At 45.9% G+C, this 12,365-nt stretch overlaps 1 protein-coding gene across 4 annotated transcripts in view; it reads left to right on the plus strand.

Annotated features, from left to right (window-relative positions):
* Window positions 1–12,365, plus strand: part of cenpp (centromere protein P) — a 452,755-nt gene that overhangs the window by 432,810 nt on the left and 7,580 nt on the right. The window lies entirely within an intron of this gene.

The raw sequence follows: 12,365 nt of genomic DNA on the forward strand, positions 1-12,365 counted from the left end.
CTCACGTGTAATGGTGGTACCCATGTCGATGATCTGGCATGTCTTGCAGAGATTGCCATGGCAGGGTTGTGTGGTGTCGTGGTCGCTGTTCTGAAGGCTGGGTAGTTTGCTGCAAACAATGGTTCGTTTGAGGTTGCGCGGTTGTTTGAAGGCAAGTAGTGGGGGTGTGGGGATGACCTTGGCAAGATCTTCACCTTCATCGATGACTTGTTGTCGTCAGTTTATCAGTCATGGCATAGATTATAAGAGCAGGAAGGCTATGTTGGAGCTGTACAGGACTCTGGTTAGGCCACAACTGAAATGAAATGAAAATCGCTTATTGTCACAAGTAGGCTTCAAATGAAGTTACTGTGAAAAGCCCCGAGTCGCCACATTCCGGCGCCTGTCCGGGGAGGCTGGTACGGGAATTGAACCGTGCTGCTGGCCTGCCTTGGTCTGCTTTAAAAGCCAGCTCTTTAGCCCTGTGCTAAACCAGCCCCTTGGAGTACTGTGTTCAGTTCTGGTCACCGCACTATAGGATGGACGTGATTGCACTAGAGAGGGCGCAGAGAGGATTCAACATTATGTTCCCTGGAATGAAGCATTTTAGCTATGAAGAGAGGCTGGGAAAACTAGGGTTGTTTTCTTTGGAGTAGAGAAGGCTGAATAGGGACCTGATTGAGGGGTATGGCCAGGGTGGATAAAAAGCTGTTCTCCTTAGTTGAAGGGTCAATAACAATAACACCATTTCATGGTGAGGGCAGGAGGTTTAGAGGAGATGTGAGGAAACAAATTTTCACGCAGAAGGTGGGAATCTGGGTACACTGCCTGGGAGGATAGTTGAGGCGGGAAACCTCACAATCTTTAAAAAGTACTTGGATGAGCACTTGAAATGTCATAACATTCAAGGTTATGGGCCAAGTGCTGGAAAGTCAGGTTAGTATAGATTAGAGTAGTTTGTTTTGTTGGTGCAGGCTTGAAGGGTCTCTTCTGTACTGCAGGTTTCGACATCCATCATTTGGCGTAATGTTTTCTTTCTAGTTTCCTGGGGCTGCCAATAACCAGTATCACAGGCACTCTTGAGTTCTGATACAAGGTCAACGGCCTGAAACTTTAACCCTGTTTCTCTCTACAGATACTGCCTGCCCTGCTGAATATTTCCAGCATTTTCTCTTTTTAGTTCTGATTGCCAGCATCTGTTGGAATTTGTTGGCCTCCATCAGTTCTGTACGATACTGTGATTCAGTGTAGTAACTAAAAGAAGAGTTAAATTGGTCCCACTATAGGAGCAACAGATGTGACGTAATCAGTGCTAGTTTATTGACAGATAATCTGATGTTGCTCTACCAATAAATATTTTATTTGGAAATGCATTATATTAGAACTGCAAAAGTGCTACAAGCTTTTCCTTCGTCATGTTGCTAACTTTTGGTTGGCTCTTAATTCGTAATTTGCTCTGTTTGTTTAACCTTTGCTCCAGAGTCGCCAGGTATCTTTAAGATACCGCCACGAGGTTCAAGTTCAAGTAATGATCAATAACTCAACACACCAATTAGTAAGATTCAAATCAAAACACATTTATTATACACAGTAAATCACTACTCATGCATAAACTCTACTTTCTAGACTATTCCTATCACTAAAAGGCCTATACTTAGCTTCGGAATTGACCCACCAGGTCAGGGGAACAAATGGCCTTTCGTTCAGGACTTGAGTCTGCAGGATTCAAAAGCTGGTATGGACTTGTAGCTAGCAGCGCCTATCTCGTAACGAGCGTTGACTGGAGAGTTACTTGGTTGATTTGGCTGCTTGGGCAGTTCACTCTCGGGTTGATTCGCGTTGTTGAGTGACCCTGCCAAGAAGGACGATTTGAACTTGGGGGCTTTACTTTATAGTCCTCAGGGGCTTCCCGCCCTTCGGGGCGGACCCCGTACCCTGGTTCCAAATGATTGGACTGCGTTCCGATCATTTGGATCGATTTCTCCAATACTGGAGTTGTTCCCTGATCGCTGGGCGGTCCCTAAATGTCCGTTGGCCTTCCTTTGTCTTGGCTTCTGCTGGCGCCGAGGAGTCTGGCTTGGCTTTATTCACCTTAAGTGTTGCGATTGTGCCTTGGAATCGCTCATTACTATGCAAATGGCTGCTGGTTTCAGTGCTGTCTGTTTTTTGCAAGTTTCAATACACATGATTTCTGCACTTGCTCAATTTTGCCTGTGTTGGCTGAATTTCCCTTTAGTCTTTGCGGTTCTCCATTTTAAGTCGCGAAGTGGCCAACCCAGGTGGCTACAATCATATTTGAATAAAATTGACAAACCAATTGCAAATAAATTTCATTAATATATCTATCAATAAAGAGAAGTAACACTAATTTATATAAATAGGCAATTGAGTCTATTTGTTTACAGAATAACTTCCATGAAATAAAGAATGCAATTTTACAGTTGAGAAATTGCTTATAAATGCAGGTTTTATTGCAAAGATCTTAGCAGAAATTTGGCTTAAGATCACATCCAGTACCAGAAATGAGCCTGAGAATTCAATATTCAGCTCAGCAATTCATTTAAGTTTCCCATTGTCTCCCCAAATCATCTGGGTTTAATTTTATTCGAGCCAACATAAAGATTTTGGTCATATATATGCTTACTTCTTAAATACAGTTTAATTGCATTTTTGACACAAGTATATTATTTATAATTTGTGATACACTTCAAAATGGAACTGTTAATATATATTGTCTGTTCATTGTTATATTTTGCAAACCCAGATGTTAGTGATTGATGCTGCCTGCTTCTAAATAAGGCAAACTGACATTGGAACATATGGTTCTAATTTCCACAGCTCAGGCAAAATGCTATACTTTGGAACAGGATTCCGTATTTTCAAAATCTTTCCGAAGTCTGCAAAGGATTACATTTTCTTGGACAAAGTTATTAGGGAAAAAAGACAGTCTGCGCATTACTTGCATGTAAAATAATGGGAGCATTAATTTAAACCTGATAAATCACCCTCAAAGACAACATTCTTGGGCATGACAGAAGTAATGGAAGATGGTATTCTTGATTAATACAATAAACCCCCACCCGCTAGCAATTCCCCCTTCCCGGACACATAGTCCAGTGATGATGCCACTATGCCATCTCCCCTAAAGGGGCACAGCATGTTTCAACACATTACGTCCACGACTTCTCAGATTGGTAGGTATGTAATAGCTGTGTCATGTCATGGGTTTAGGTTTTAAAATGTTTGTATCTATAGACTTCCAAACCTTCCCATCATACATAGCTTCCAACTCTGCTTCCTGTAGAAAAGAGTTCTCCACAAGCATCTTTTCCTTTTTTGTGAGACTTATGTTTCAGTCACAACAGCTGGCCAGATAATGTCAAGATTTGTATGCACAATGTATCCTTCTGCAGGATTATACCAATATAAATAGACTTTATTATAAGGCATCACCTACGTTACTATCATCTCTTGATTCTTTGTTTTAGTTGTATTCTGTATTTGTTTGTCTGTTCTTTCAATCTTAATAACTCCTCATTTTCAACAAACTAACTAAATCCTGTCCTTGTATGCTTCTGCACTATTGTGTTTTGATGTGGTATTTTGTGTTCTATACAAGGCATTATTAGCTGCATCCAGCTGTTGTTACATTTTGCATCCTGGTTTTTCTCTTTTAAGATAATCTAAGTGCAGCTTTGTCTTTACTCAGATGACCTATATTTTTCAAACTGCTTTGTGTGTCAACTATGTTAAGTTGTGACTGGACCATACACCAAGCTCAACATGTCAGCCCTAAGTAATGAGAAGTTACAGCTTAGTTAACATCTCTAGAAAAAAAAACATTTCTGTTCATGGATGTTCCAAAGTAGGGAATGCTTCGAAACGCTGAACCTGTGGCATACTCCTGTGTGAATTAATCTATTAAGAATGAAAGGTCTGATTAGAACTGTTCATACTGTAGTCGAGAGTTGGGCAAAACCTTTGGCCCTACAACTACTCTCAAACGTCATTGCCTCTATAAATCCCATGATTCATTGGTCATGAAGTCATCTTCCCCACAAAGGGCTAAGAACTTAACTACAAAATTTATGTTGTTTCAAATACAAACAAAAAACGAAAATCGTGCTGAGATCGGATCAGTAAATAGGTTCTGGAATCTACTGGATACATTATGAGAGCAAATTATATTGCGGCAAATAGACAGTGAGACTCATGCCAACCACTGGTGACACTGGAGACTGGCTCAGAAAAGAGAAACTGTAAAAGTTTGTACTCCAGTTTTAGCAAGTGTTTGTTGTCAGGACACCCTGGGCTTGTGCGAGGTGAACTCCAACCCCACTTGGGGTTTTGGGGTAGTGTCCATGTGTGTGGGGGGTGACATTGCCCATGGGTGGGGGGGACCCATAGGCTCACTTAGAGATCGAGGCACCCTTTCAAATTTGCGGCCCGATCACTGAGTTCAGCTCCCTAGTGCTAAAAATAATCTAAGGGCTAAAATCTTCAGCCACGTTGGGCTCTCACTTGAGCGCAGCGTAGCCAGAGCATGCCGGGAGAGGCTTGCAGCGATCCTCCTGGGATTCTGCGAAGTCCCGCGAGATGTCGGAGTCGGAAACCCGCCCCAAATAGAACATAAATGGGCAGGACCGAATGATGCTCGCGGAAGTAGGTCATAAGCCTACTTACAACCTACCTGCGTGGGATCCAGTGGCCTCCCTCAATTCTACGGCCTCCCCAGGGGGGCAGCAGCCGGGAGCTGATCAGTGCTGCTCCACACAAACATGGACCAGGCGGAAAGGCACCCGGGGGATTTCCTTGACCACAGTAGACCCAGGGTGGTCAGGGTAAGTGCAGGATGGCTCCCTGGCCCTCCCCCCCCTGAAATGCAGGCACCTTGGCACTGTCCAACTGGCACCTTGGCATTGCCACCCTGGCACTGCCAAGGTGCCAATGGCACTGCCAAGCCAGCAGGAGCACATGCCTGGGTGCTAGGATGGCAGTGCAAGGGTGACTGTGCTAGGTGGCACTGCCAGGGGAAAGGGGGCCATGCCCATGAAATGAAGGTGGAGGGGGGGTTTGAAGGGTGGGGAGTGCAGGACAGGTGAGTAGGGGCCTCCGGGAGGTTGGGTGGGGTCCTAGAAGGAAGGGGGTAATGTAAGGGGGCTTGGGGGACCTGAAGAGGTGGGCCCCCAGGGACCCCATAATGGGGTGTCCTCACTTGGGGGATGTGGGGTAGTGTCCATGTGTGTGGAGGGTGACATTTCCCATGGGTGGGGGCTGTGGAGGACCCACAAGCTCACTTAGAGATCGTGGCACCCTTTCAAAATCACGGCCCAATCTCAGAGTTCAGCTCCCCAGTGCTAGTTTGGGCTAAACCGGTGAGAAACGCCCCAGGCCCAAAAAAGTGACTAAGTGTCATTGAATAGCAGTGGGGGAACTTGCCGGTACAGCTGGCGGGAAACTTCCTGAAAAACCTGCCACAAATTAATTTAGAAATGTTTTGAGAGAATTGCGCCCTTAGTCATGTTTTTGGGCCCTGGGGAGTTTTTCACCGGTTTCGCCCATAGAATATTTTTCATCACTGGGGAGCTGAACTCAAAGATCAGGCCACCATTTTGAAATGGTGCGCCGATCTCTAAATGAGCTTGTGGGGCCCCCACACCCCCCACCCATGGGCAATGCTACCCCCACACACATGGCATTACCCCACACCCCCTTACTGGCCCCCCTTCCAGGATCCCCACCCATCATCCCCATCCTCCCAGAGGCCCCTTTTTTCCTGCCCTGCATCCCGCACCTTTCAAAACCCCCTCCATCCTCCTTCCATGGGCATGGCTCAACTCAGACCCTGTCCCTTGGCAGTGCCACCTAGGCACCTGCACTAGCACCCTGGCAGTGCTCCTGCCGGCTTGGCAGTGCCAGGGTGACAGTACCAAGGTGCCAGACTGGCAGTGCCAAGGTGTCTGCATTCCAGGGGGAGGGACAGGGGGGCATCCTGCACTATCCCTGGCCACCCAGGGGCCTCTGATAGCCTGGGAGACCCTTTTGGTATCGTTCTGCCTGGTCCACGTTTGTGTGGACCAGTACTGAATGGCACACAGCAGTGACCTCCCTGGGGAAGCTAGTAGATCCCGGGAGGCCAGGCGATCCTGGACAAGTAGTCCTTCAATAGGTTTAAGGCCCACTTACCCGAGTGCGGCTCGGTCCCATCCATTGTGGGTGGGTTCCTAATCCCATTGCCTCGCGGGACTTGGGTAGATCTTGCAAGGCATCGTGGCTGTCGGGAAGCCCGTGGGAGGCTTCATCCAGGATCTACCGGCCACGTCGCACTCCCATTGGGGCATGGCGCAGACGGTAGATCCTGCTCAATGTCTTAAGTTTGATCCCGATAAGTACAGCCACCAGGTTTGTAAATTTTAACACAAATAACCTTTAATTAGTATTAAATAGATAACAATACAACTGGTTAACTACTATCTAATTCCCAACCCCCCCCCCCTTCTAACTTGCCCCACTCTACATAATACACACAAACAACATAGAGGGAAAGGGTGGTGGAGAGGGAAGAAAATAAAAGATAGGGATCTTTGACTTCAGATGGATGTCTTCCAATTAGTTCCTTTCTCCAATTTAGGCTTTCAGTTGGATGTTATCTTTTCCTTTAGCTTGTAATTGTCTTCACTGTAGACTCGCAGAGACAGCAGGCAGCCAGGAGCCGAGAGAGGGAGAAAATACAGCTTTTTATTTTGAGAGTTTCACGTCTCTGCAAAACCCCACCTGGCAGGAACCAACCGCTGTCTGTTGCCAGGCAGAACACTGTCCCTAGCCAACCAATCAAATTGAATCACTCCAATTTGCTCGGTACCAGAAAGTCTGGGATTTCCTTCCCCAAATACAAAACTTGAGAACATAGTGTTCCAGTGTCAAGCTATTTGAAACTTTGAATTCTGTACTTCCTCCCCTCGACTTAAAGGTATATCTCAATTAACGATTCCCGGACTAAAGAAAAACAATAAAGATAAAATAAAAGAAATGGAAATAAAGGGAAACCAAAAGGGAAGATTCTATCATTGCCAATTCTGTGGTTCCTCAGAATCGCATGCCAACTGCTTGAGCGGTAATCACAGTAGTCCATATCACTGAAAAGAACCGTGGGCAGCTCTTTTTTTGGGAATATTGGGCGCGATTCTCCACTCCCACGCCGGTTGGGATAATCGCCTGGGCCGCCGAAATTTCCGGGGATGCCGGTCCGACGCCCTCCCGCGATTCTCCCAAGCGGCAGAAACGGGCCGGTTGAGTTTTGCAGGCCGGAGAATCACCGGAGATACCCAAAATGTCGATTCTCTGGCACCCCCGCGATTCTGAGGCCCGGATGGGCCGAGCGGCCAGGCCAAAACGGCGGGTTTCCCCCGGCGCCGTCCACACCTGGTCGCTGCACTCGTGGGCGGTGCGTGAACGCTGGGGGGGCGGCCTGTGGGGGGGCTAGGGGGGATCCTGCACCAGACTTCACCTTGAATGTGGGGTGGCCCGCGATCGGTGCCCACCGATCGTCGGGCCGTCCTCTCTGAAGGAGGACCTCCTTCCTTCCGCGACCCCGCAAGATCCGTCCCCATCTTCTTGCGGGGCGGATTTGGACAGGACGGCAACCGCGCATGCGCGGATGACGTCCGTTATGCGGCGCCGGCCGTGTCATCTATGCGGCGCCACTTTTACGTGGGCGACAAGGCCTAGCGCGGGTAGATGACGCGGCCCCGATACTGGACCATTGTCAGGGCCTGAATCGGTCGGGACCGGGGCCGTTCCGCGCCGTCGTGATCCTCGACGCCGTTCACGACACCGCGGCCAGTTCGGCGTGGGAGTGGAGAATCCCGCCCCCTATGTATGTAATCTAACCACTTGCATTTGTATACTTAATTAACATAAATATCCCACGGTTTTACAGAAATGGAAACTGAGCTGGGAAATGAGGGATTATGGGGCCTGCCTGAAACGTTGGTCTGGTAGCTTTTACTTGTAGAAAGGGTAACAAAGTTTAGAGGGAATTTCAAAAGGCTATTAAATTGGGAATTAATAAATTTTGTTGTTTCCCTACAGACTAAGTAATCAAATCATTAAGTGGCAATCTCAAATTAGTAACACCTCGTTTCCATTAATGGGAACTCTCTGGTCTGGCCAGGCAATGAATTCCACACACCTACCACCTTCTGGGTGAAAAGGTTCCTAATATCCCCTCAAATTCTTCAAGCAATCATCTTAAATCTGTGCCCTCAGGTAATTGACCTCTCCGCTAGGGGAAATAAGTCTTCCCTGTCTACTCCATCAAGGCTCCACATATTTTTGTACACCCCAATCAAGTCCGTTCCCCCCCCCCCCCCCCCCCGCAGCCTCCTCTGTTCTAAGGCAAATAACCTTATCCTACCCAATCTTTCCTCATAGCTGCAGTTTTCCAGCCCTGACAACATTCTTGCAAATCTCTTCTATTGTCTCTCCAGAGCAATTATGACGTTCCTGTAATCATAGAATTTCCAGTGCATGTGACCAGAACTTCACGCAAAGCTCCAGCTGTTGTCTAACCAACATTTTGTATAGTTCCAGCGTTACATCCTGTATTTTTATTCTCTGCCTTGTGCAGTAAAGGGAAGCATTCCATATGTCTTCTTTACCACCTTATCTTCCTATCGTGCCACCTTCAAGGACGTGTGGACTGCAAACTTCCTCTACCCCTCTCAATGTCCTCCCGTTTATCGAGTATTCTCTTGCTTTGTTTACCATCCCGAGATATATTACCTCACACTTCTCCAGATTGAATTCCATTTGCCACTTTTCTGCCCATTCAACCAAACCATTGGTATAATTCTGGAGTTCACAGCAATCCTCTTCACTATCAACTACACAGTCTATTTTTGTGTCATCTGCAAACTTTCCCAATCATGCCTGCCACAGTTAAGTCCAAATTTGGAAATCGCTTTCCATTCGCTTAAACATCCGTCGATCATTACTCTTTGTTTCCTGCCCCTGAGCCAAATTTGGATCCAATTTGCCACATTTCCCTTTATCCCCTGAGCTTTTACTTTTCTCACCAGTCTGACAAGTGGAACTTTGTCAAATGCCTCTGTCATGGGAGTGTCCCTTCAGAAATGTTTTTGTCTTATCACATGGCTTCAGTGATGTCATTGTATGGGTGGAGCTGGGCTGTGGCTTTGGAAGTTAGTTTTTACTTTTGTTTTTAGTTTGAACTGGTTTTGTTCTGCACAAGTTTAAAAAGAAGTGTCTCTCTATCTTTATTTTAAAAGCTGTTTCCAGATTACTTGATAACTTAAAAGAGATAACTGTTTACTGGAATGAATTCAAACCTGCTGTTTTGGAAAGGATACAAGAGTATCCATACCAAGTCTTAAAGATAGTAAGAGTGCCGTATGCTGGGCCACACCTTCGAAAAGGGGTTTTCTGGTTTATGGGATCTTGTTATTAAATTTGAACAATTAAGGGGAATTTATTAAGGGTTATACATAGATTACTGTAGCTGTGTGGGGTATTTATGTTTGTAGTTGATAAAAATGCTTACTATGTGTGTTTATAAAAATGTTAACTACATTCATAGAATAAAGCTTGTTTTTTGATTAAAAGCACCCAAGACCTCTGTTGAATAACACCTGAAAGGCAGGCTCTTGTGCTCATCGTGACCAAAATCAATAAACATTTGTAGGTCAGGTGAACTCCATGATATACTTTGGAGTTTTCTAAACCCTGCCCCATAACACCTCACTAGAATCCATGTAGACTACATCTTCCTTGTTACTTCCTTAAGCTTCGTAAGAGAGGGGGGACAAGTTTCACTGTTTATACCTAACCAGTGAGGTTGTCCTTATGCCACACCAGTTACCTTGACTGCCACCTACGCCTGTGTGAGTCTCTCTCTTGTGATGATGAAATGTCACCCGGAGGTGCCCCACTAGTGCAACTTCACGAGAGAGAGGGACCACTGTTTATTACTGACTAGTAGCCTCTCTTGTGTGAGCATGTTCGAAGCGCTCAGATTCGCTTTTCTGGTCCTTGACTACGGGATTATGTCCTGGCAATTATTGTGACTCGACCAGAGCGGACAGTGAAAGGAAGGTGAGACCACAATAATGGTAGTTTTAAAATAATTGATTTATTCAAGAGAAATTATGTCTTATGCAACTCAGATTAACCCACACACACAAACACCGATTATGAAATACTATGTGTAAAACAAGAGACTAAACGGCACATCGAAAATTCTTTAGCGCCCGCAAACACACATACACAGATATATTCACTCACCCACCCCAAACCTCAACAAACTATACTAATTGGGAGTTTTCTGTGAGCTGGAGGAATATACTCCCCGCTCCAGGGACAGGAAAGTTAACCAAAACGTTGGCACAGATTTCTTTAGATCTTCTTCCAAGCTGGCCAGTCCTTGCGGCTGTTGTTCCTCCGGTTCTCGTGGTCTGTTTTCAGCAAGGCGAAGCGTGTCAGGCAGGAGAGTAGAGTTTTCAAACAGTTCCTCAGGCTTTGACAAAGAGTCATCGGACTCGAAACGTTAGCTCCTTTCTCTCCCGATAGATGCTGCCAGACTTGCTGAGATTTTCCAGCATTTTCTCTTTCCTCAGACTTGTCATTTTAAGGGCAAAACCCTGAATGGGCCAAATACTGATCTCCCACAGGTGAGTTCCAGGACAAAGGAAGCCTTTCTGATTGTTGACAGGATGGAAGTGATTAAGTTCCCCAACCAAAAGGTGTCATAATGTAATTTGATTTTAATCAGTGCCCTTACAAAAGCTTGCAATGTCTCTGGTTTCTGCTGGTCTCTTGACAATGGTCGTTGGAGACAACTTTAATTGTTATCCCATTAAGGTATTGTGGTTCCGTCTGGCCAGGGCTGCAAGTGATTTGCATTTCAACTGCCCCTTGTCTCTTGACAATGGTCGCTGGAAAATACTTTAATTGTTCTCCCATTAAGGTATTGTGGTTCCTTCTGGCCAGGGCAGTAAGTGATTTGCATTTCACCTGCCCCTCTTTGAATGAGATCGGGCATTTCATGACTCATGGCCTGTTTGTCTTGATTCAGTTGTCTGCCTGATTCATGGTTTGTACAGCAATCTGTCCTTTTAAAATGGAATGTCCTTTTCCCAACATGTCCAGTTCATTTTTGGTCCTTTGAAATGAGTTTGCTACAACTTACACTCTGCATCTACATTTGCTGTAAAATAAAACAACTTGAATATTCTTATCTGGCTTCATATTGCCAAAGGGGAATTTACCCATCTGCCCAGTAGAAACCAGACAGGAGTTAAAATTGAGCAGCTTTCTCCTGCTCCGAATCCGCCACATGGTAATTTTAATGTTAAGCCAATACTTCATTAATGTGCTAACCAGGGTCCAATTGCTCAGATAATACCCCAAGGCAATTTAAACAAACTGCTAGCCAGAAAGATTTCCATGGTTGCTCCAATTAATGAAAGTTGCCAGACAGCTACCCAAGCAATCAGCCTTTCAAAATCCTCTGCTTCGTTTTCACATTCCTCCACAGCCTGATTGGCGCAGCCTTCTCAAATCTTGCAACCCATTGCACACTCTCCATTCCCACTTCTGGATTACAAATCTATGCTGCTCTCTCCTTTCAAAGAACAATACAGCACAGGAACAGGCCCTTCGGCCCTTCAAGCCTGTACCGGTCATGATACCAACCTTGGCCAAAACCCTCAGCACTTCCTTGTGCCGATTCCCTCTACACCCATCCTATCCACGTATATGTCGAGATGCCTTTTGAATGCCGTTAATGTATCTGCTTCCACAAACTCCCCTGGCGATGCGTTCCAGGCACTCACCACCCTCTGTCTAAAAAACCTGCCTCGCACATCTCCCCTAACTTTGCTCCATGGACCTTAAACTGATGCCCCTTGCTGACTGACCCTTCCACCCTGGGAAAGAGTGCCTGCCCATCCACTCTATCCATGCCCCTTATAATCTCGTAGACCTCTATCAGGTTGCCCCTCAACCTCTGTCGATTTAATGAAAACAGTCCAAGTCTATTCAGCCTCTCCACATTGCTAACAGCCTCCAGACCAGACAACATCCTGGTAAACCTCTTCTGCACCCTCTCCAAAGCCTCCACATCCTTCTGGTAGTGTGGCGACCAGAATTGTGCGCAATATTCCAAGTGTGGCCTTACCAAGGTTCTATACAACTGTAGCATGACTTGCCAGTTGTTATACTCAATGCCCCGTCCAATGAAGGCAAGCATTCCGTATGCTTTCTTGAAGAGCGATTCTTTGGTTACTATGCCACTGTTCCCTAGAATTTGTTCCAAAACACTTTTGCTCCCTCATCCTGCTGTTCCTATTTGGTCTCTGCCTCTCCTG

The sequence above is a fragment of the Scyliorhinus torazame genome, chromosome 13 (assembly GCF_047496885.1).
Source record: "Scyliorhinus torazame isolate Kashiwa2021f chromosome 13, sScyTor2.1, whole genome shotgun sequence".
Lineage (NCBI taxonomy): Eukaryota > Metazoa > Chordata > Chondrichthyes > Carcharhiniformes > Scyliorhinidae > Scyliorhinus > Scyliorhinus torazame.